Consider the following 26,645-nt stretch of genomic DNA (forward strand, 5'->3'; position numbering starts at 1 on the left):
AACTGCAGTAAGACCTCCCTGCTCCTATACTCAAATCTCCTAGCTATGAAGGCCAACATACCATTTGCCTTCTTCACCGCCTGCTGTACCTGCATGCCCACTTTCAGTGACCGATGAACCATGACACCCAGGTCTCGTTGCACCTCCCCTTTTCCTAATCTGCCACGATTCAGATAATATTCTGCCTTCCTGTTTTTGCCCCGAAAATAGATAACCTCACATTTATCCACATTATACTGCATCTGCCATGCATTTGCCCACTCACCTAACCTGTCCAAGTCACCCTGCAGCCTCTTAGCGTCCTCCTCACAGCTCACACCGCCCAGTTTAGTGTCATCCACAAACTTGGAGAGATTACACTCAATTCCTTCATCTAAATCGTTAATGTATATTGTAAAGAGCGGGGGTCCCAGCACTGAGCCCTGCGGCACCCCACTAGTCACTGCCTGCCATTCTGAAATGGACCCATTTGTCCCGACTCTCTGCTTCCTGTCTGCCAACCAGTTCTCTATCCACGTCAGTAAATTACCCCCAATACCATGCGCTTTGATTTTGCACACCAATCTCTTGTTCGGGACCTTGTCAAAAGCCTTTTGAAAGTCCAAATACAGCACATCTACTGGTTCTCCCTTGTCCACTCTGCTAGTTACATCCTCAAAAAATTCCAGAAGATTCGTCAAGCATGATTTCCCTTTCATAAATCCATGCTGACTTGGTCCGACCCTGTCACTGCTTTCCAAATGTGCTGCTATTTCAGCCTTAATGATTGATTCCAACATTTTCCCCACTACTGATGTCAGGCTAACCAGTCTATAATTACCTGTTTTCTCTCTCCCTCCTTTTTTAAAAAGTGGTGTTGCATTAGCTACCCTCCAGTCCATTGGAACTGATCCAGAGTCGATAAACTGTTGGAAAATGATCAACCACTATTTCTAGGGCCACTTCCTTAAGTACTCTGGGATGCAGACTATCAGACCCCGGGGATTTATCGGCCTTCAATCCCATAAATTTCCCTAACACAATTTCCCGCCTAATAAGGATATCCTTCAGTTCCTCCTTCTCACTCGACCCACTGTCCCCTAGTGCATTCGCAAGATTATTTGTGTCTTCCTTCGTGAAGACAGAACCAATGTATTGGTTCAATTGGTCTGCCATTTCTTTGTTCCCCATTATAAATTCACCTGAATCCGACTGCAAGGGACCTATGTTTGTCTTCACTAATCATTTTCTTTTCACATAGTTATAGAAGCTTTTGCAGTCAGGTTTTATACTCCCTGCAAACTTCCTCTCGTACTCTATTTTCCCCTTCTTTATTAAACCCTTAGCCCTCCTTTGTGGAATTCTAAATTTCTCCCAGTGCTCAAGTTTGTTGCTTTTTCTAGCTAATTTACATGTCTCTTCCTTGGCGTTAACACTAAGGTATACACTAACATATAAAGGTATGAGGGCAAAGTTGGCTCAAGTGGACTGGGAAAATCAATTAAAGTGTAGGATGGTTGATGAACAGTGGTATACCTTTAAGGAGATATTTCACAACTCTCAAGAAAAATATATATCAGTGAGGAGAAAACAGTGTAAATAAAGGATGGTGTCCAATTAAAAACAAGGGCATACAAAGTGGCCAAAACTAGTGGGAGGACAGAAGATTGGGAAGCTTTTAAAAGTCATCAAAGAATGACTAAAAATATGAGTAAGAAAGTGAAGATAGACTATGAAAGCAAACTAGCACAAAATATAAAAAAGATAGCAAGAGTTTCTATAGGTATATAAAAAGGAAAAGAGTGGCTGAAGTAAATGTTGGTCCGTTAGAGGATGAGACCGGGGAATTAGTAATGGGGAACATGGAGATGGCAGAAACTCTGAACAAATATTTTGTATCAGTCTTTACGGTAGAGGACACTAACAATATCCCAACAGTCGATAGTTAAGGGGCTATAGCGGGGGAGGAACTTAACACAATCACAATCACTAAGGGGGTGGTACTCAGTAAGATAATAGGACTAAAGGTGGATAAATCCCCTGAATCTGATGGCATGCATCCTAGGGTCTGAAGAGAAGTAACGGCAGTGATAGTGGATGCATTGGTTGTAATTTACCAAAATTCCTTCGATTCTGGGGAGATCCCAGCAGATTGGAAACTGCAAATGTAACGCCCCTATTTAAAAAAGGAGGCAGACAAAAAGCAGGAAACTATAGACCAGTTAGCCTAACATCTGTGGTTGGGAAAATGTTGGATTCCATTATTGAAGAAGCTGTAGCAGGACATTTGGAAAAGCATAATTCGGTCAGGCAGAGTCAGCATGGATTTATGAAGGGGAAGTCATGTTTGACAAATTTGCTGGAATTCTTTGAGGATGTAACGAACAGGGTGGATAAAGTGGACCAATGGATGTGGTGGACTTCCAGAAGGCATTTGACAAGGTGCCACATGTAAGGTTACTGCACAAGATAAATTTCACGGGGTTGGGGGTAATATATTAGCATGGATAGATAGAGGATTGGATAACTAACAGAAAACAGAGAGTAGGGATAAATGGTTCATTCTCGGGTTGGCAATCAGTAACTAGTGGGGTGCCACAGGGATCAGTGCTGGGACCCCAACTACTTACAATCTATATTAACTACTTGGAAGAAGGGACCGAGTGTAACATAGCTAAGTTTGCTGACGATACAAAGATGGGAAGAAAAGCAACGTGTGAGGAGGACACAGAAAATCTGGGAAAGAACATAGACAGGCAAAGTGAGTGGGCAAAGATTTGACTGATGGAGTATAATGTTGGAAAGTGTGAGGTCATGTACTTTGGCAGAAAAAAAATCAAAGAGTAAGTTATTATTTAAATGGAGAAAAATTGCAAAGTGCTGCAGTACAGCGGGACCTGGGGGTACTTGTGCATGAAACACAAAAGGTTAGAATGCAGGTACAGCAAGTGATCAGGAAGGCCAATGGAATCTTGGCCTTTATTGGCAAGGGGATGGAGTATAAAAGCAGGGAAGTCTTGCTACAGTTATAGCAGATATTGGTGAGGCCACACCTGGACTACTGCGTGCAGTTTTGGTTTCCATATTTACAAAAGGATATACTTGCTTTGGAGGCAGTTCAGAGAAGGTTCACTTGGTTGATTCCGGAGATGAGGGGATTGACTTATGAGGAAAGGTTGAGGAGATTGGGCCTCTACTCATTGGAATTCAGAAGAATGAGAGGTGATCTTATCGAAATGTATAAGATTATGAGGGAGCTTGACAAGGTGGGTGCAGAGAGGATATTTCCACTGATGGGGGAGACTAGAACTAGAGGGCATGATCTTAGAATAATGGGCCACCCATTTATAACTGAGATGAGGAGGAACTACTTTTCTCAGAGAGTTGTAAATCTGCGGAATTCGCTGCCTCAGAGAGCTGTGACATTGAATAAATTTAAGACAGAGATAGACAATTTCTTAATCGATAAGGGATTAAGTAAGGGGTTATGGAGAGCAGGCAAGGAAGTGGACCTGAGTCCATGATCGGATCAGCCATGATTGTATTAAATGGCGGAGCAGGCTTGAGGGGCAGTATGGTCCATTCCTGCTCCTATTGCTTATGTTCTTATGTAATCCTCAAAGAACTCCAGAAAATTTGTCAAACATGATTTCCCTTTCATAAAACCATGCTGATTATGAATGATTGAATTATGCTTTTCCAAATGTCCCGCAACTGCTTCCTTAATAATGGACTCCAGCATTTTCCCAATGATAGATGTTAGGCTAATTGGTCTATAGTTTCCTGATTTTTGTCTGCATCCTTTTCTAAATAGGGGCATTACATTTGCAGTTTTCCAATCTGCTGGACCGCCCCAGAATCCAGGGAATTTTGATAGATTATAACCAATGCATCCACTCTCTCTGCAGCCACTTCTTCTAGGACCCTCGGATGTAAGCCATCAGGTCCAGGGGACCTGGAATACAATTTAATTAATAGGCCTTAGTGAGGCCTCACCTGGAATACAATTTAATAAACGGGTCTTTTTCAGAATGGCAGGCAGTGACTAGTGGAGTGCCGCAGTTCTGGGACCCCAGCTCTCTACAATATACCTTAACGATTTAGATGAAGGAATTGAGTGTAATCTCTTCAAGTTTGCGGATGACACTAAACTGGTGGTGTGTGAGCTGTGAGGAGGACGCTAAGAGGCTGCAGGGTGACTTGGACAGGTTAGATGAGTGGGCAAATGCATGGCAGATGCAGTATAATGTGGATAAATGTGAGGTTATCCATTTTGGGGGCAAAAACACAAAGGCAGAATATTATCTGAATGGCAGCAGATTAGGAAAAGGGGAGGTGCAACGAGACCTGGGTGTCATGGTTCATCGGTCACTGAAAGTGGGCATGCAGGTCCAGCAGGCGGTGAAGAAGGCAAATGGTATGTTGGCCTTCATAGCTAGGGGATTTGCGTATAGGAGCAGAGAGGTCTTACTGCAGTTGTACAGGGCATTAGTGAGGCCTCACCTGGAATATTGTGTTCAGTTTTGGTCTCTTAATCTGAGGAAGGATGCTCTTGCTATTGAGGGAGTGCAGCGAAGTTTCACCAGACTGATTCCAGGGATGGCTGGACTGTCATATGAGGAGAGACTGGATCAACTGGGCCTTTATTCACTGGAGTTTAGAAGGATGAGAGGGGATCTCATAGAAACGTATAAGATTCTGATGAGACTGGACAGGTTAGATGCGGGAAGAATGTTCCCGATGTTGGGGAAGTCCAAAACCAGGGGACATAGTCTTCGAATAAGGGGTAGACCATTTAGAACTGAGATGAGGAGAAACTTCTTCACTCAGAGAGTTGTTAACCTATGGAAATCCCTGCCACAGAGAGTTGTTGATGCCAGTTCATTGGATATATTCAAGAGGGAGTTAGATATGGCTCTTACGGCTAAGGGGATCAAGGGGTATGGAGTGAAAGCAGGAAAGGGGTACTGAGGGAATGATCAGCCATGATTTTATTGAATGGCGGTGCAGGTTCGAAGGGCCGAATAGCCTACTCCTGCACCTATTTTCTATGTTTCTATGTAAGTTCCTCCCTCCCTATAGTCCCTTGATTATCCACTGTTGGGATGTTTTTAGTGTTTTCTAGCTTGAAGACCAATACACAATATTTGTTCAGCGTCTCTGCCATTTCCCTGAATACTGTTCTATGAATACATAGAGGCTATGTCCTCAGCCCATCCACATTTGGTAAATAGGAGTCCTGAAGGACTTCACAGAGGACAGTTGTTGAGATCCGATTGTTAGTAGTAGAATTATACTCGTAACAATTTTCAGCAACAGCAAAATATAAAGTTATCTTGCTCCTTTAACATGCTAGGTACTGAATTTGTCCTAGATTGATTTCTATTGTCTCTGCAGTAGGATCAAACTTTGCAATGCACCAACAATTTTCTCTAATTTATTTGGTTTAACAGAAAGTCATTTATTTTACTAACATATGTGCTCATACAAGCAAAAGAACTAGGCAGTATCATCACGCTTGGGAACTTTCATCTGGATGATTAAGTTCACTTCACTAGCGTTAGAATCAAAATGCCATCTTCCTATCACATAAGAAATGATGCACAAAATTAATCTGGTCATTGTAACAGAATATGCTGCCCCCTTTTCTGTGTAACATCAAAGTCGCACAGAAGGAAAGCAGGATTCGGCATCAGACTTGCACAGATAACTTATCTGTAATTTCTCTATGCTGTTGTGCTGTTATCCTACAATGGCCACAGTTATATATTCTTATCTTCAGGAGTAGAATTGTTAAGTCTTCGATTAGAAGGCTAGGCACACACTTTCAGATTTTATACCTGCATTTTATTTCAACTGGTGAATGCTTGTATTATCACAGTAATTTTACACAACATCTTACTAAGAAGCATAAAAACACACAATTCTTTAACATGCTCGATTATTCAGGATTTAGTTCTGTCAATTTAAGGTTCTCAACTTTTAGAAAGGTTTTAAAAATCCCAAACCATGGATACTATTTAACGTTTTTCAAAATAAGTACAAGTACAAAATAAAGTGAGAAATGGTTTGCGTAATACAATTGGTGGTAATTTTGACTTTAAGTGACAACGTAAATTGTGTGATATCGATTCAGCCGCCCACTGCACCTCTGTCTCAATCGTTTAATGAATGGCTGAATCATTATTGCCTGTTTTATAATATCACCCAAAGTCAAAATTTCCCTCCATTGGATTTACAACACCGGCCTATTGCACTGCACTAGTGCTATCACATGGGAGCTATCTACTTCAAACCTATTTGCCTTCATTTTTATCATCTTCTTTTATATTCTTCCTTTTTAAAATACATGTCCAATTCTATTGTCAAAGATTTTATAGTGGCTGAAATTCCACTGTTCTGCGCCTCCCATTAGCGCATCTGGCGAGCACTAATGCGGCTCGAAACTTATTTCACCCAGGGGGCGCGTTACCGGCTCCCACTAAATTGTGCTGGAGTTAGAGGAGGTGCACACATGGTAGCGCCGGGCCCTGCTGGTAACGCCCCAGGTTGTCGTGCCACCACCGATGACATCATTGCCATGCATGGCGACCCCTTTACATCCCGCGCCGAGCCCTTTCTGCCCCGTGGCGAAAATTGGCCAGTGCCCCGCAAGACTGCCGCGGACAATGTCAGTGCCAGTCTCGAGGGTCGCAAATTGGGCCAACCTCCGCTCGTGGGACAGAAGTTAAAGGGGAGGTGCGCTGTGCCGCACGCCGCCATTTCTTTAATTCGGCCGACTCACCGGTCAGCCCGTCCTGCTTTGCTGTCGCGTGGTCTCGGCCGCCATCGTGCAGCCCGGCATTCCGTCTCAGCACCATGCAGCCCTGGTGGCCCAGTGGAGGCCTTCAAATAGCCGTGCAGTGTTTGCAGCGTCCCTCCCCTTTACTGGAAGGGGAGGGCCATTGAAACGCATCAGCTCTGCGCGGAACTGCGTAGCGCTGCTGAACCTGTCTGTTTAGCACTCCCAAACCTTCCCCAAAGAGAAGTGGAGCGTGCAACATTGCGCTCCATTTCCTGTAAGGGGCGGTAACTACAATTCCGCAGATGGGACGTGACATCCGCGCCGGGCTCCCCTAGGTTACCGCCCCCAAATAGGGCGTAACCCAATTTCTCCCCCAAAGACCCAGCTGCAACAGTTAGTTGTAGTAAAGCCTCTGTGTAGAAAAATTGTGCAGGCTCCAACCTATTGCTACCTAAAATTGCAATCAGGTCCTATTTACGTACCAGGACTCCAGTTTCCAAAATAAAAAGGTCCTATCACCTGAATCAGGCAGATGCTTTGGGCACTTGGTGGTAGGGTTCTACATAAATGGAGCTGGCCACATCACCAGTATTAATGGGGCAGTAAGGCTGCCAATGCCATTTTGTGGCCGTTACCGCACCGATAATGTCGATGCAGTATAATGTGGAAAAGTGTGAGGTTATCCACTTTGGTGGCAAAAACAGGAAAGCAGATTATTATCTGAATGGTGACAGATTAGTAAAATGGGAGGTGCAACGAGACCTGGGTATCATGGTACATCAGTCATTGAAAGTAGGCATACAGGTACAGCAGGCAGTAAAGAAGGCAAATGGCACGTTGGCCTTCATAGCGAGAGGGTTTGAGTATAGGAACAGGCAGCTCTTACTGCAGTTGTATAGGGCTTTGGGGAGACCACACCTTGAGTATTGTGTGCAGTTTTGATCTCCTAATCTGAGGAAGGACATTCTTGCTATTCAGGGAGTGCAGCGAAGGTTCACCAGACTGATTTCCGGGATAGCAGGACTGACATATGAAGAAACACTGGATCGCCTAGGCTTATATTCACTGGAATTTAGAAGAATGAGAGGGGATCTCATAGAAACATATAAAATTCTGACGAGATTGGCCAGGTTAGATGCAGGAAGAATGTTCCCGATGATGGGTAAGTCCAAAACCAGGGATCACAGTCTAAGGATAAGGGGTAAACCATATAGGACCGAGATGAGGAGAAACTTTTTCACCCAGAGAATTGTGAACCTGTGGAATTCTCTACCACAGAAAGTTGTTGAATCCAGTTCGGTGGATATATTCAAAAGGGAGTTAGATGTGGCCCTTATGGCTAAAGAGATTGTGGGTATGGAGAGAAGGCAGGATTGGGGTACTGAAGTTGCATGATCAGCCATGATCATAGTGAATGGTGGTGCAGGCTTGAAAGGCCGAATGGCCTACTCCTGCACCTCTTTTCTATGTTTCTATGTTTCTATGTTTCTATAACGCCAGATGAGGATACTCAAAATTGACCTGTGTTTATGTAAGGGATACAGTCATCAGTTCCTTTGACAATTTTTAATCTTTAATCTTTGAGGAGAGACTGGATCAACTGGGCCTTTATTCACTGGAGTTTAGAAGGATGAGAGTGGATCTCATAGAAACGTATAAGATTCTGACGGGACTGGACAGGTTAGATGCGGGAAGAATGTTCCCGATGTTGGGGAAGTCCAGAACCAGGGGACATAGTCTTAGAATAAGGGGTAGGCCATTTTGGACTGAGATGAGGAGAAACTTCTTCACTCAGAGAGTTGTTAACCTGTGGAATTCCCTGTCGCAGAGAGTTGTTGATGCCAGTTCATTGGATATATTCAAGAGGGAGTTAGATATGGCCCTTACGGCTAAGGGGATCAAGGGGTATGGAGAGAAAGCAGGAAAGGGGTACTGAGGGAATGATCAGCCATTGTGTTATTGAATGGCGGTGCAGGCTTGAAGGGCCGAATGGCCTACTCCTGCACCTATTTTCTATGTTTCTATGTTTACATTCAGAAGTGCAGCCATTCTGAAGCAACAGAGTGATAATGAAATTAACAAACGACATTTAGAACGAGAAACTGCTGGAAATACTCAGCATAACAGCCCACATCTGTGGAGAGAGAAACAGTGTAAAAGTTTCAGGTCGATGACCTTTCATCAGAACAGGAATAGGTTAGCGACGTACCTAATGTGAGGTCATCGACCTGAATTGTTAACTCTGTTTCTCTCTCCACAGAACTGCCTGACCTGCTGAGTATTTCCAGCTGTTTCTCTTTTTATTGCAGATTTGCAGCATTCACAGGGGCCAAAATTCAGGCCCACCAGAAAGCTGGCGCACCTACCTTTTTTTTGATGTTTTTACCGTCGGGTGCGATGAGGCGAGCTCTCGATCAATTTTCTCCACATTGCCCTTTTTTTCGGGTCGGAGCGGAAGCCGGTCATACTGGGGTTGGAAGTGTGGGGTGGTAAGTGCTGGTGAGGGGCGGAAATGGGGGCGTGATGGAGTCTCTGCCGCTGTCACTCAGCGACGTAGCGGTGGTGATGTCAGTGCGCGTGTGCGTCACCACGTCTCGCCCCTCATTTAAAGGGGAGAAGCAGCGCTTCTTTAGGTTTGGCCACTGGGCTACCAGGGAGGGTTTCGGCCAGGCCAGTGGCCTGGCACTCCAGAAGGGGTTCCAGGTGCTTGCTGGCGGCCCGGCCAAACCCGGGGCCATAATTTTCCGGCCAGTCGGGAAGTCGGCCGGCAGAAAAAAACCATGGAGGCCATGGCAGTGTGCTTTCCCCTTGAAGGCCCGCCGCACTGCCGTGGCTCACACACAAGAAACCAGGTGCAACGACAGAAAAAGCTGTCGGGGGCACCGTGCAATGGATCGTCGATTTTCGAGCTACATTCGAGTGGGATGGAGGCACGGGGAGCAGTGGTGCACGCTTTAATGACACGGTTGGGGCAGTCGGCAGTAGCGGGGCAGAAGTGGGGACCGTCCAAATAATCCCCAAGGTGAATTTGGATCGTGGTGGCCAATAGACTGCAACAAGGCGGCCACTCGATTCCGCTGCATGGCCACCATTGGCAGTAACGGGCCTTATCCGGACCCTGAATTTCGGCACCACAGAATTTTGTTTAACATTTAGAAGGATACTGATTGCTAACAAATTCATGTTTGGAACTGCCAGATTTAGTTGCCAAGATAGGAATTTAGTTTAGATTTAGTAAATTATATAAAGAACAAAAGGTAGTAATCTAGTCAAAAGATTGTAGTGACAAAATAATATTTCTCTTTGACTTCATCAAATTTCCCTGCTTCTCTTCAACCATTTCAAATAATGCCACTGAAATTAGAGTCAATATTTTATTCTAAACATATGCAATGATCATGTAGAAATATCCATTCACTACGAGGATGGGTGGGTGAGAAAGAGAGATTTAAAAAATCAACCATGATGAATACTGTATGATAATTTACAGCAGCACATTAATGGTTCCCTGATTGACTCGGGGTATCACTCTTGCCTCTGAGTCAGAAGGTGGTGGGTTCAATGGACTGAAGCATTTAATCCAGGCTGACACTTCATAACATTACTAAGGGAGTGCTGGGCTGTTATGAATGCCATCTTTCAGATGAGATGTTAAAATGAGGCTTTATCTGCATTCTCTGATGGATAGAAAAGTTCCTGTTGTGCTATTTGAAGAGGAGCTCTCCAACTATCCTGATGAACATTTTTCCTCAACTAACAGACTATTATATGGTCACTCATTTAATATTTGTGGGACCTTACTGCGTACAAATTGGCAGCTCATTTGCCAATGTAACAACAGTAGCTATAGGAATACTCTAAATTCACACACGGTGTAAAACGAGTGGCTAACCTGTCAGTTTCCAGCCAAGCCGATTAGTTAAAATTTATATTTCAAAAATAATTAATTGGTTGTAAAGTGCTTTCGTATGCCCAGAGAATGTGATAATGCATTATATAAATGCAAGTTCTTTCTTATATATTTCAGTGAAGAATCCTACCTTATTTTCAAATTCTCTCAGTTTGTTGTGCACTACTAAACACCTTGCCAAATGTCTCATGGTTATTCAAAGTTGTAGCACTGACATAGATTCCTCAGTGGGCTCTGGTGAGCTCCCTATTGGCAATGTTCCCCTCCAAGTTACACACCATCCTGACTTGGAAACATATCGCTGTTCCTTTATCGCTGGATCAAAATCCTAGAACTCCCTCCCTAACAGCACTGTGAGAGTATCTTCACCACACGGACTGCAGCGATTCAAGAAGGCTGCTCACCACCACCTTCTCAAGGGCAATTAGGGATGGGCAATAAATGCTGGTCCTGCCAGTGTTGCCCACATTCCAGGAACACATTTTAAAGAAATGTGAATAGATTATGAATCCTCAAACCACTAAAATTGGTTAGGGCTGCAGCAGGTTCAGAGGGAAAGCAAACATTCTACTCCATTGGAACTGTCATTCCAGGCAAAATCCAGTCCATTACATCACAAGGTGTTGTGCAACTACTGTATTATATTGTCACAATTTAAATTACAATCGAATCTGGTATATAAGTCACACCTTCACTGAGCTTGCTAAAAGTTATGAACTTGGGGTAGAACTAATGCACCAGTATGAATAATGACTAATATAAACATTGTGAGTAGGTGGAATATATAGTTTAATAAAAAAGATACGCACTATCAACAGTGACATTTTCATGTATTTATATTGTGTGCTTTGCAACAAGGGAGGAAATGGCCATCAATTATTACAGCCCCGTGTGAGGTCACTTTCCCCTAATGTCCAGGTGCATTTAAGAAAAACTGGCACAAAAATGTATTGTATGTTCACGTGAATTTATGAACATTTATTCTCCAGGACAAACTAGTGATTTGCCCACATGAATAAAGCAGCACTTTGTATGTGGCATGTGTAAGTACACAAGATATAACCAGCAATGCAAAAATATATTTATGAAAAATAAATCAGATTGTTGTTCTGAATGTTTAGGAGAATATTAACAATCTGAAGATATTCTACAGTATCAGCTATCTTTTAAGTAAAAATATCAATTATCTATAAATAGACTACCAGAAACTTATAGTTTTACTGCTTATTTTACTCATTTTAAGAACAATTTATTACATTGAAAGCAATTTAGTGCATCAATGCAAGTCTTGGAATGTTGCTTTCATTAAAAAAGCAGATTATATTTCTATATGATCTACACTGACCCCCTTACTCCCAGCCTCTTCTGTAACCCCTCCAAGAAAATATTCAGTCCTGGATTAATCCTTCGAGACCACAACTGCCCACCTCAGTTTATGGACGTATTATAACACTTGGGGAACATAAACTATGTGGCAATGTAATCATGGCAAGCTTAAATCGCTGACTTAACAGCATATTTTCAAATTCTAACAGCTAATAAAACCTAGTGCTGAAAAGCTTGAGTCCTGAATTGACATCTTTAAATTTTATTACCAAAATTATGGTGTTCCTTTTTTTTACATGAACTGCCCGACTGATTGTCAAACGCAAAACAGATAATTGGGAAAGGTAGATACGATTGAATCCACGATGACAGTTCATTGAGACCAGCTAGAGTAATGAAACTGAAAATATTGAAACCTATATGTTTGCTATTAACTAAGATTTTTACGTTTGTTATTTAGTCAGGTTAACTTATTGTGCTAAAATCATATCCAACAGGAACATGCCAGATTTTTATTTTTATCCATAGATCATTTCCAGTGAGGCAACATTAAAAAATGTTGTTTTCAAATGTTTTCATAAAATTATATAAAATTGAGGTTTCTTCAGAAACTTTTGTACTCTAGTGCTCATTTCCATCCCCTTTCCAAGTTGCTCACTCAAACTATGCATAATCTTGATGTCTTTTTAGACCCTGATATGAACCGGTCTGTTTTCAAGACTTCCTACTTCCGACCTCAATCCGTATGCTACCCCATGCTGCTGAAATCGGCATCCACAATTTTGTTACCTCTAGACTCAACCATGTAAATTTTAAAGGCTCCCGCCTGACATAAATAGGAAAATTCGTGTGTGAAAACCCTGTCGAGTCATTTACCGATCTATTTATGCTGTTACTCCAGCCACCACCATCTTAGATAGAGTCCTCATGTGGATCAGCCTGTTTCAAACAGGAGATCTTTTGTAATATGCAAATCAGGGTGCATAGGACCCTGATTGCAATTTTGAGGTAGAAATGGGCAGAGCACATATGTTTTGCCCATATGTACCAGCATTGAATGGCTAACCTGTGGTCATTGAAAGAACCACTGGAGGCCACTCAGAAAATGGTCAAAGTTTCTTTTAAAACTTCTATTTTTGTGGAATCAGGAGGAGCTAGAGTACTCTTCCTTCACCCAGGAAAAAAATTCAGCTTGTTGCAGGTCAGTGTAAGACCCCCTCCCAGGATTGCACCATCAGCTAGTTCAGCGTAGGAGCTCCCGCCCTGCCCAACCAGCAAACTACCTTGGAGCACCAGTTTAGACCCAAAACTTACCAGCTGCATGTAAATAAAGCCTGGGCCTCAAAATGGTTCTGATCTTACAGCCATAGCAATAAACAGGCAGTGAGCACACTAGCCCACTGACCGCCCATTAGCCTCCCCAACTATTTTCTACACAAATGCCAACTGATCCAAGACTTCGCTGTCCACATCCTTTCTTGGGCTAAGTCCCACTCATCCCTGTTCTTTCTGACTTCCACTGGTACCCCCAGCATTTTAATTTCAAATTATTTACCCTTGTCTTCCAATTCCTCTATGGCCTTGCATCACCATAACTCTCCAACCTTCTCCAATCGTACCAGGTTGCATTTTCCACTCTTCCGAATGGAATCCACTTTGCATCATCCTATCCCTACTGCACCATTGACCACCATGCCTCTGCATTCTGTAATTTCCTTTGCAAACTCATCTGGCTTGATGTCAGAATTCAATCCAAGAATTCTTGGAGCCCTGGACGTCAAGGACATTCAGGACCCCTACCCCACTACACAATGCCCCCTCCACACACAACCACCCTTCCAATAAAACACAAACATGTAATAAAATGGATGTAGAAATAGCCCCGTAGAATGTTTACACACTGCGTTAATAATGAAGCAAATCATATCACAATATGCTATGTTTAAATGAAGCTGCTTAATGTTGGCACACACAATAAAATAAAATAACTATGTTTGCCTTAGAAAGAATGGTTACCAAATATTTTTCTGAGATTTAAGCAATAAAATTAATAGAAATGTATTGCGCTTGTTAAATTCTTTACTGAATCATTCCGCCAGTTAATGTTAATTGAGCACAACGGCCGTCCCACGTGCAGTTTTTATTTTGTTTCCACTGATAATACTTTGTGCTTTATCATTTCATTTTGTGTTGAGATCCATTTATCATCACTGATGCTTTGCAGTGTGGGTATTTCTCATTAGAAGCATGATTCTGAATGTGTTTGCCATCTTCCATGATGTTGCAAGGTTCCACTGACCTTCCAACTCTGCTGACTGCCTTAAGTTTCTTCTGTGACCATCTTCCCGTCACCATATGCGGGCCACACAACGCTGGCGTAACGGGCCAACTACATTCTGTTGAGTAAACCCTCGCCCCTCAGCACCCCACCCTACACCAGCTGGGGAAGCCCAACACTCCAGTTCCAGTCACTGCCTGTTAACGCAACTGGCAGGCATTATGCTTACTTTGTTATTGGACAGTAATTTCATCATCAAATTGTGACCACACTAAACTGTAACATCATAGAAACATAGAAACATAGAAAATAGATGCAGGAGCTGGCCATTCAGCCCTTCGAACCTGCACCGCCATTCCAATATGATCATGGCTGATCATGCAACTTCAGTACCCCACCCCTGCCTTCTCGCCATAACCCCTGATCTCTTTAGCCGTGAGGGCCACATCTAACTCCCTTTTGAATATGTCCAACAAACTGGACTCAAAAGCTTTCTGTGGTTGAGAATTCCACAGGTTCACAACTCTCTGGGTGAAAAGGTTTCTCCTCACCTCGGTCCTAAATGGCTTACCCCTTATCTTTAGGTTGTGACCCCTGGTTCTGGGCTTCCCCAACATCAGGAACATTCTTCCTGCATCTAACCTGTTCAGTCCTGTCAGAATTTTATAAGTTTCTATGAGATCCCCTCTCATTCTTCTAATTTCCAGTGAATAAAGGCCCAATTGATCCAGTCTCTCCTCATATGACAGTCCTGCCATCCCGGGAATCAGTCCGGTGAACCTTCGCTGCACTCCCTCAATAGCAAGCACATCCTTCTCAGATTAGGAGACCAAAACTGCACACAATACTCAAGGTGTGGTCTCACCAAGGCCCTGTACAACTGCAGTAAGACCTCCCTGCTCCTATACTCAAATCCCCTCGCTATGAAGGCCAGCATGCCATTTGCTTTCTTTACTGCCTGCTGTACCTACATGCCTACCTTCAATGACTGATGTATCATGACACCCAGGTTTCATTGCATCTCCCATTTTACTAATCTGTCACCATTCAGATAATAATCTGCCTTCCTGTTTTTGACACCAAAGTGGATAACTGCACATTTATCCACATTATACTGCATCTGCCATACATTTGCCCATTCACCTAACCTGTCCAAGACCCCCTGCAGCCTCTTAGCATCCTCCTCGCAGCTCGCACTGCCACCCAGTTTAGTGTCATCTGCAAACTTGGAGATATTACATTAAATTCCTTTGTCTAAATCATTAATGTATATTGTAAATAGCTGGGGTCCCAGCACTGAACACTGCGGCACCCCACTAGTCACTGCCTACCATTCTGAAAAGGACTCTTTGCTTCCAGTCTGCCAATCAGTTCTCTATCCACGTCAATACATTACCCCAATACCATGTGCCTTATCTCTTGTGTGGGACCTTGTCAAAAGCCTTTTGAATGTCCAAATACACCACATCCACTGGTTCTCCCTTATCCACTTTACGAGTTGCATCCTCAAAAAACTCTAGATTTATCAAGCATGATTTCCCTTTCATAAATCCATGCTGACTTGGACTGATCCTGTCACTGCTTTCAAATGCGCTGCTATTAGATCTTTAATAATTGATTCCAGCATTTTCCCTACCAGATGTCAGGCAAACCGGTCTATAATTCCCTGTTTTCTCTCCCTCCATTTTTAAAAAATGGGGTTACATTAGCTACCCTCCAATCCATAGGAACTGAACCAGACTATCAGGCCCTTGGGATTTATCGGCCTTCAGTCCCTTCAATTTCCCTAACAGCATTTCCTGACTAATAAGGATTTCCCTCAGTTCCGCGTTCTTGCTAGACCCTTGGTCCCTTGTATTTTCAGGAGATTATTCGTGTCTTCCTTAGTGAAGACAGAACCAAAGTATTTGTTCAAATGATCTTCCATTTCCTTGTTCCCCATTATGAATTCACCTGATTCTGACTGCAAGGCACATTAGTCTTCACTAATCTTTTTCTCTTTACATATCTATGGAAGCTTTTGCAGTCAGTTTTTACGTTTCCTGCAAGCTTACTCTCATACTCTATTTTCCCCCTCCTAATTAAAACCTTAGTCCTCCTCTGCTGAATTCTAAATTTACATAAGAACATAAGAACATAAGAATTAGGAACAGGAGTAGGCCATCTAGCCCCTCGAGCCTGCTCCACCATTCAAAAAGATAATGGCTGATCTGGCCGTGGACTCAACTCCACTTACCCGCCTGCTCCCCATAACCCTTAATTCCCTTATTGTTTAAAAATGTATCTATCTGTGACTTGAATACATTCAATGAGCTAGCCTCAACTGCTTCCCTGGGCAGAGAATTCCACAGATTCACAACCCTCTGGGAGAAGAAATTTCTTCTCAACTCGGTTTTAAATTGGCTCCCCCGTATTTTGAGGCTGTGCCCCCTAGTTCTAGTCTCCCCGACCAGTGGAAACAACCTCTCTGCCTCTATCTTGTCTATCCCTTTCATTATTTTAAATGTTTCAATAAGATCACCCCTCATCCTTCTGAACTCCAACGAGTAAAGACCCAGTCTACTCAATCTATCATCATAAGGTAACCCCCTCACCTCCGGAATCAGCCCAGTGAATCGTCTCTGTACCCCCTCCAAGACTAGTATATCCTTCCTTAAGTAAGGTGACCAAAACTGCATGCAGTACTCCAGGTGCGGCCTTACCAATACCTTGTACAGTTGCAGCAGGACCTCCCTGCTTTTGTACTCCATCCCTCTTGCAATGGAGGCCAACATTCTATTCGCCTTCCTGATTACCTGCTGTACCTGCAAACTAACATTTTGAGATTCATGCACAAGGACCCCCAGGTCCCTCTGCACCGCAGCATGTTGTAATTTCTCCCCATTCAAATAATATTCCCTTTTACTGTTTTTTTTGCCAAGGTGGATGACCTCACATTTTCCGACATTGTATTCCATCTGCCAAACCTTAGCCCATTCGCTTAACCTATCTAAATCTCTTTGCAGCCTCTCTGTGTCCTCCACACAACCCACTTTCCCACTAATCTTTGTGTCATCTGCAAATTTTGTTACACTACACTCTGTCCCCTCCTCCAGGTCATCTATGTATATTGTGAACAGTTGTGGTCCCAGCACCGATCCCTGTGGCACACCACTAACCACCGATTTCCAACCTGAAAAGGACCCATTTATCCCAACTCTCTGCTTTCTGTTAGCCAGCCAATTCTCTATCCATGCTAATACATTTCCGCTGACTCCACGTACCTTTATCTTCTGCAGTAACCTTTTGTGTGGCACCTTATCGAATGCCTTTTGGAAATCTAAATACACCACATCCATCGGTACACCTCTATCCACCATGCTCGTTATATCCTCAAAGAATTCCAGTAAATTAGTTAAACATGATTTCCCCTTCATGAATCCATGTTGCGTCTGCTTGATTGCACTATTCCTATCTAGATGTCCCGCTATTTCTTCCTTAATGATAGCTTCAAGCATTTTCCCCACTACAGATGTTAAACTAACCGGCCTATAGTTATCTGCCTTTTGTCTGCCCCATTTTTTAAACAAAGGCGTTACATTAGCTGCTTTCCAATCCACTGGTACCTCCCCAGAGTCCAGAAAATTTTGGTAGATTATAACGAATGCATCTGCTATAACTTCCGCCATCTCTTTTAATACCCTGGGATGCATTTCATCCAGACCAGGGGACTTGTCTACCTTGAGTCCCATTAGCCTGTCCAGCACTACCTCCCTAGTGATAGTGATTGTGTCAAGGTCCTCCCTTCCCACATTCCCGTGGCCAGCAATTTTTGGCATGGTTTTTGTGTCTTCCACTGTGAAATTTCTCCCAGTCCTCAGGTTTGCTGCTTTTTCTGGCCAATTTATATGCCTCTTTCTTGGATTTAACACTTTCCCTAATTTCCCTTGTTAGCCACGGTTGAGCCACCTTCCCTTTTTCATTCTTACGCCACACAGGGATGTACAATTATTGTAGTTCATCCATGTGATATCTAAATGTGTGCCATTGCTTATCCACCGTCAACCCTTTAAGTATCATTCTCCAGTCTATCCTAGCCAATTTACGGAGGATAAGAGAATAAATTACATATAGTTGGGGTCAATTTTCCCCAGTGATTTGCTGCATTTTTTTGGCGCAGGCCGCTTTTTTTGGCCTAATTAAAAAAATAAAATTTCCCCAATTAATTTGCACCAGCATAACTCAGTTAGTTACGATTTTTTTAGGTAAATTTTTTTTCAGCTAAAGGGGGCGTAACCTGCCACCGGCGCCAATTCTGACTATTTAGGCAAGTTTGGCCAGCTCAGAGTTACTCCAGTTCTTCTTCGGCCAGTGTCTGTGGCCTTTGCAGAAAAACTTTCTGGAGAGTTAAGGAAATCGGCGCAGGTAAGGAAATCAACGCAGTTAAGTGCAAAAAATGCCCGGAGAGCATCACCAGGAGAGGTAAGAGAGAGCGGGAGAGAGAGGGGGAAGAGAGAGAGGGGGAAGCCTTTCAAGTATAGTTAGGCACTGAGACTGGGAGCGGGGAGGCCATTCGGCCTGGGATAGGTGCGGGGGAGCGGACCGGGAGGCCATTCGGCCTGGGATAGGTGTGGGGGAGCGGACTGGGAGGCCATTTTGCCAGGGCTAGGGACGGAAGAGCAGACCGGGAGGCCCTTCGGCCTGGGATAGGAGCGGGCATCAGCACCGGCATCGGGAAGGGGGGAGGGGGGGATCTTTAATAATTTAATGGAGGTAAGTTACTACAATGTATTTTAATGTGTTTGTGAAGTTGCTGCTATTTATTTTAACATGCTTGTGCAGGTTGCGAGCTGAGCTGTAAGTGTCACTTTCCAGTCTCAGCCCGCATTGGGAGTTACCGTGGCGACCCGATCTTTTTGCTGCAGATCAAGGCTCCACCCCCAAAACTAAAGGGCAGGTTAGGCTGCGCCAAAATGAAGAAATCAAACGGGGAAACTTAGAACACTTTTTTTGTCGTACTTGGGCCCCCAAAAAACGGGTGTAACTCTTTAAGTACGCCAAAAAAAAGCTTTGGGGAAAATTGAGCCCATAGTTTAATACATGGCACATCCACTCTTGTGCAAAATCTCAGCAAGATAGTTATGGGTATTTAGAACTGAATTAACAAACTATCTGTTCATTGTCTCTCTCAGGATAGATACACATATTTAAAAAATATTCTCTCTATCCGCACCTTGCTATACCCCACTCAGCTTTCAGTATTCAGTCAGTCTATCAAATCTTCCAGTTGTTCAACAAGTGCTTATTGTTCATGTATGAGCTGAGACAGTGAGTTGGTTAGCTATTTGTCAGTAGGTGGCATCACAGGATGATCCTCATCATGGGCTCAATTTTCCCCGGTTATCTGTGCCGCTTTTTTTGGCTTAAATTAAAATATCCAAGTTTCCCCAAAGATCGTGCGCCAGCATAACTCAGTTAGTTACGATTTTTTTAGGTTAGTATTAGCTTAGACGAAGGAATTGAATGCAATATCTCCAAGTTTGCAGATGACACTAAGCTGGGTGGCAGTGTGAGCTGTGAGGAGGATGCTAAGAGGCTGCTAAGAGGCTGCAGGGTGACTTGGACAGGTTAGGTGAGTGGGCAATAACATGGCAGATGTGGTATAATGTAGATAAATGTGAGGTTATCCACTTTGGTAGTAAAACAGGAAGGCAGATTATTATCTGAATGGTGACAGATTAGTAAAAGGGGGGATACAACGAGACCTGGATGTCATGGTACATCAGTCATTGAAAGTTGGCATACAGTACAGCAGGCGGTGAAGAAAGCAAATGGCATGTTGGCCTTCATAGCTAGAGGATTTGAGTATAGGAGCACGGAGGTCTTACTACAGTTGTTGTACAAGGTCTTGGTGAGGCCACACCTTGAATATTGTGTAGAGTTTTGGTCTCCTAATCTGAGGAAGGACATTCTTACTATTGAGGGAGTGCAGCGAAAGTTCTCCAGGCTGATTCCAAGGATGACAGGACTGACATATGAAGAAACACTGGATCGACTAGGCTTATATTCAATGGAATTTAGAAGAATGAGAGGGAATCTTATAGAAACATATAAAATTCTGACGGGATTGGACAGGTCAGATGCAGGAAGAATGTTCTCGATGTTGGGAAAGTCCAGAACCAGGGGCCACAGCCTAAGGATAAGGGGTAAGCCATTTAGGACCGAGATGAGGAGAAACTTCTTCACTCAGAGAGTTGTGAGCATGTGGAATTCTCCACCACAGAACGTTGGTGAGGCCAGTTCATTAGATATATTCAAAAGGGAGTTAGATGTGGCCCTTATGGCTAAAGGGATCAAGGGATATGGAGAGAAAGCAGGAAGGGGTACTGAAATGCATGATCAGCCATGATCATATTGAATGGTGGTGCAGACTCGAAGGGCCGAATGGCCTACTCCTGCACCTATTTTCTATGTTTCTATGTAACCTGATGTCTGCGCCAGTTTTTCAGATTTATGCAAGTTTGGCAAACTTACATTTCTCCGAGGACGGCGTATGTGACCACTCCCAAAAAAACATCTGGGCACTTAAGAAGAAACAGCGCACATTAAAAAATCGTCACAGAAAGAAGCCATTGTTTTTATGCGAAGTTTTGTCGGGAGTCAAGAAAACATTAAATATGCATCATGAAACTTAATTTTTCAAACTTAAAATGGAGAAAATGGAAGTCTAAAGCAATTCTTTAATTTTGGATTTTTTTCAAAGAGCAATGCCACAACCGAACGTCTCCTCACCGGGCTCGGTCGGAGCATCAGCTGGCAGAATCATTCCCTCGGGGCTCGGGGCTCGGGGCTCGGCTTCAAAAGAAGCCCGGGGTCGGGGGTGGAAGCTGAACTAAAGGTATGAGAAACCTTACACTCTGTAGGAGCTTCAAAAGAAGCTCGGGGGGTGAGTGGGTAGTGGTGGGGGAGGGGTGGCACATGTTTGCTGAGCCACTGTGTTCGAGCGAGGGAGTGATTCTGCCGGCCGACCCTCGAGCCCGGTGATACTTGAAAAAAAAAATTACAATTAAACAAATGCATTGGATTTCGTTGCCCCAAATGTCCTCAATGAATGCCGAGCTTCCCATTCCAAGCAAGCTTATTGCGCATGCGCAGACCAGGGTGTGGTCCATACTTGTGTGGCGACTTTGGAGACAGAGAAAGGAGAGAAGCTTTAACATTGTCCTGCTGTTTTAAGAACATAAGAATGTAAGAAATAGGAGCAGGGATAGGCCACCTAGCCCCTCGAGCCTGCTCCGCCATTTAATAAGATCATGGCTGATCTGATCATGAACTCAGCTCCACTTCCCTGCCAGCTCCCCATAACCCTTTATTCCCTTATAGTTTAAAAATCTGTCTATTAAATATATTCAATGACCCAGCCTCCACAGCTCTGTGGGGCATAGAATTCCATAGATTTACAACCATCTGAGAGAAGAAATTCCTCCTCATCTCAGTTTTAAATGGGTGGCCCCTTATTCTGAGGTATAATGTGGATAAATGTGAGGTTATCCACTTTGGTGGTAAAAACAGAGAGACAGACTATTATCTGAATGGTGACAGATTAGGAAAAGGGAAGATGCAACGAGACCTGGGTGTCATGGTACATCAGTCATTGAAGGTTGGCATGCAGGTACAGCAGGCGGTTAAGAAAGCAAATGGAATGTTGGCCTTCATAGCGAGGGGATTTGAATACAGGGGCAGGGAGGTGTTGCTACAGTTGTACAGGGCCTTGGTGAGGCCACACCTGGAGTATTGTGTACAGTTTTGGTCTCCTAACTTGAGGAAGGACATTCTTGCTATTGAGGGAGTGCAGCGAAGATTCACCAGACTGATTCCCGGGATGGCGGGACTGACCTATCAAGAAAGACTGGATCAACTGGGCTTATATTCACTGGAGTTCAGAAGAATGAGAGGGGACCTCATGGAAACGTTTAAAATTCTGACGGGTTTAGACAGGTTAGATGCAGGAAGAATGTTCCCAATGTTGGGGAAGTCCAGAACCAGGGGTCACAGTCTGAGGATAAGGGGTAAGCCATTTAGGACCGAGATGAGGAGAAACTTCTTCACCCAGAGAGTGGTGAACCTGTGGAATTCTCTACCACAGAAAGCAGTTGAGGCCAATTCACTAAATATATTCAAAAGGGAGTTAGATGAAGTCCTTACTACTCGGGGGATCAAGGGTTATAGCGAGAAAGCAGGAAGGGGGTACTGAAGTTTCATGTTCAGCCATGAACTCATTGAATGGCGGTGCAGGCTAGAAGGGCTGAATGGCCTGCTCCTGCACCTATTTTCTATGTTTCTATGTTTCTATGTTTCTATGAGACTATGGGTTAGAACCTCCACTTTTTTTGCCTGCTTAATTCCCACTTAATGCCCATTTAACCGCTGAAATGACGTATAGCACCCATATATCGCCCATTTTGGCACAAAATGGAAACTGATGGGCATTTTTCGGAAACATTTCGCTGAGTGTTACTTTCCCCATGTGCTTAACACTGAGAAAAAATATTACTGCCCGCCCACATTTTTGGGGCGGAATCAGCAGGATGGGCGAATTCAACACCCATAATATCGCCCAGCGTTACTTTCCACACGGAATTAACACCGAGATTCAATTATTAACGCCCGGCGACTGTTTTTTGCCGTAAAGAGCATATTTACTCAAACTAGCGGCCATGGAGATCGCCCACCTTTAATTTCACCACCTCGCACACATTTCGCCCACAATATCGCTCATCAAAAAACCACCTACAAAAAGTGGAAGTAACCGGAACGAATTACAGTGTTATGGATGCCATGTTGTAGATCACATGTTGCGTCCTTTAAAAGGCTGCTGTGTTTCAACCTCGATGGAGTTCGGATGTACTCTGCAGGTCGTTGGAGTTGATGTGAACATCTCTAAAAACATCTTGACCACACTGTGACCAATTGGAATTGAAGAGGTGTGCTCATCGGGACATTCCTTGTTTGTGTGCAATCAGTGGAAAACAGAGAGCTACAGCAATGGGGCCTGCCCTTTCTCACTCTCTCTTGGTAACCAAAGACAGGCAACAGACTCGACATCACCGAAGGAACGCTGCACTGCATTATGTGCCCAATGTACAAAGTGACAGACAGATGAGGAGGACCAGACATTACACCCCCCCGCAAGAACAAGGTGAAGCATTCTTACCTCGACTTGCCCGACATCACCTGCCTTCGGAGACTGTGCTTCCAAAAGGAGGTTATCATTGAGGTATGCCAGCTGATAAGGGAAAACCTGCAGCTTGCCAGCACCATCAGTATTGCACTGTCCGTCGAGGTCAAAATCACCGCGGCACTGTCGTTCTATGCCTCAGGTTCTTTTCAGGCCACAGCTGGAGACATTTGCGGACTTTCTCAGCATGCCATACATCGCTGCATTAGACAGGTCACTGAAACCCTGTACACACACAGGAGGGACTTGATCAGCTTCCCTATGACTAGGGAGGCACAGAGTGAGAGGGCTCTAGGTTTCTCCAGAATTACAAACTTCCCCAAGGTGCAGGGAGCAATAGACTGTCTGCACATCGCAATGCGGGCATCTTTTCAGGATGCTGAGGTTTTCAGGAACCACAAGGGATTTCACTCCCTGAACATCCAGCTGGTTGTCGACCACCAGCAAATTATATTGGCAATTAAAGCTCAATTTCCGGGCAGCATCCATGATGCGCACATCCTGCGTGAGAACATTGTATCTGACTTGTTTAACAATGAACCACAAGGTCAATGCTGGATGCTTGGTGACAAAGGATATGGCCTCGCCACCTGGCTGATGACCCCCCTGTGTGACACCCACACCGAGGCCGAGAGGTGATACAACGAGAGCCACAGAGCAACTCGCAATATCGTGGAGAAAACCATTGGAGTACTGAAGCAGCGCTTCAGATGCCTGGACCACTCAGGAGGCAAGGTCCAATACCACCCTGAACAGGTAGCTCAATTCGTGGTGGTCTGCTCCATGCTACACAACTTGACTATCAGGAGGGGACAAGAATTGCCTGATGAGTCTGACAGTTCACCTCATCAGAGAGAGGAAGAGGAGGACGAGGAGGCGGACGCTGACATCGGGCCAGACAATCAGGCTGACGCTGAAGCCATGTCCCTGTCCCCCTGTAGACGGCATGAAAGGGTCCATGGTGGCATGATAGCTGCAAGAGCCTTACGCCAGGAGCTCATCAATGATTGGTTTGCCTGAAAGAACGTTGGTGTTATTTACAAGGCTGACACACTGCTGGTTGTGCAGGTCATACATCAATGGTGGGCATCACCTTGATGACAGTTAAAGTTTACATTGATTGAAGTTAAATGTGATTATACCCTTTGATGTTAAGGAATCACCAGCGTATAAAGGTGCAGCTATCTGAGCCAATGCGCTACAAGGTTTTGTTAAATAAAAACATTTAAACCAAACATTAGTCTGAAATCATCAGTATTTCTGTACAAACCAACCCTTTCCCCACGCCCCCCACCGCCCCCCCCCCCGGCTTCTCCTCCCCACCTCTACCCCTTCCCCTCCTGACTCCAAGCCACCTGGGCGAGGAGGTCCTCAGGTGATGCTTCATTGAGCGGGGGGGTGGCAGGAGATATGTGGGTGGTGACAGCCAAAGTGCTGCTTGGACAGATACGGGAGAGGACGGTCCCGAGGTGGACCGAACTAGAAGCAAGATGTTGCTGCTGGCTCTCATGTGTGGTTGGCAATGTGGGAGCAGCACCTTGGAGTGCAGTGCGGCGCTCCGGGACCACTGGGAGCCCTCTGCCACCAGTGTTCCTGGCTACCAGCTCCAGGGTCTCCTCCATCCCTTCCATTTTATATGTTATTTGTTGGACAAAAACTTAGTGCCAACTATGTTCTTGGTGCTTAATGGGCTTTTTGCTGCTGGCGAATCTCTGACATTCCTCCCACAACAGCCAAACAAGCACACAACAAAGCCACACACGCTTTCCGTGCCTCTGAGCTCCCTCTCTCTCTGTCTCCTCTTCTGCGCATGTCATGATGACCCTTGACCTCCTGAATCACGGGAATCAAGCATTGCCATGTGTTGCTAAGGACGGACACATTTTACGGCAGAAGGTCAGTAAGATTTAACGCTACTGCCCATTTGATATCGCTCGCGGTAACGCCCATGTTCATAAATATAAACTAGGTTTTTTGAGAATGGGTGAGAAGCCAGCAATCTGAAAACCCTGTTTTAAAGCCCACGCCGGAAATAATGCCCATTTTTGGGCGATAAGCTCAAAAGTGAAGGTTCTAGCCCTATGTCCCCTAATTTTTGTTTCCCCTATGTAAAAATATCTTTACTGCATCCATCTTGTCCAGCCTCCTCATTATCTTATATGTTTCGATAAGATCATCTCTCATTCTTCTGAACTCCAATGAGTATAGGCCCAACCTATACAACCTATCTTTATAAGTCAACCTTCTTGCAAAGGTACAATTTAATTATGAGGGCAATATTGACAATGCCATACCTCGTGTAAGCCTTCTGCATGATGGTGCTGTGGAGGAGATGACTGATTCGACGGCATCACATGAGGAGCCTCAGAACATGTAGGATGATGGGTAGCAGATCTTACCCTCATCGAGGTATATTGAGACAGGCGTTCATACCTGCACCTGAGTGATGCAGACTGTGTGAGAAGCATGTATTTCCACAAAGAAGTTGTAACCGAGATCTGTGAATTAGTAAAAGCAGACCTGCAACCTAGAAGCGTCAGGAGGACTGCTTTGTCAGTTGAAGTGAAGGTTACAGCTGCACTTTCATTGTATGCATCTGGATCATTCCAGGCCACAACTGGGGATGTGTGCGCCATTTCTCAACATGCAACACATATCTGCATTCGGCAGGTGACTGCTGCACTAAAGCCCAGAGGATTGACTACATAAAGTTCCCCATGACCGCCCAGGCAATGCGTGAAAGGGTTGTGGGCTTCTCCAGGATTGCTGGCTTCCCAAAGGTACAGGGCTGCATTGATTGTACCCACATCGCCTTGTAAGCACCTTTGAAGGATTCTGAGATGTACAGGAACAGAAAAGTCTTCTCCTCCGTTAATGTGCAGATTGTCTGTGATGACATGCATCACATCATGTCAGTTGATGCGAGATACCCTGGGAGTACCCATGATGCGTACATCCTATGCGAGAGCACTATACTTGCCATGTCTCAGCAGCAACCAGAAGGGCAGAGCTGGCTGCTGGGAGACAAGGGGCACGACCTCGCCACCTGGCTCATGATGCCCCTACGTGTAACGCAGATGGAAGCTGACCGAGAATACAACATGTCGCGCATTGCAACGTGCAGCATAATAGAGGACCATTGGCATCTTGA

This window comes from Pristiophorus japonicus, chromosome 1 (genome assembly GCF_044704955.1).
Source record: "Pristiophorus japonicus isolate sPriJap1 chromosome 1, sPriJap1.hap1, whole genome shotgun sequence".
NCBI classification, from domain to species: Eukaryota; Metazoa; Chordata; class Chondrichthyes; family Pristiophoridae; genus Pristiophorus; species Pristiophorus japonicus.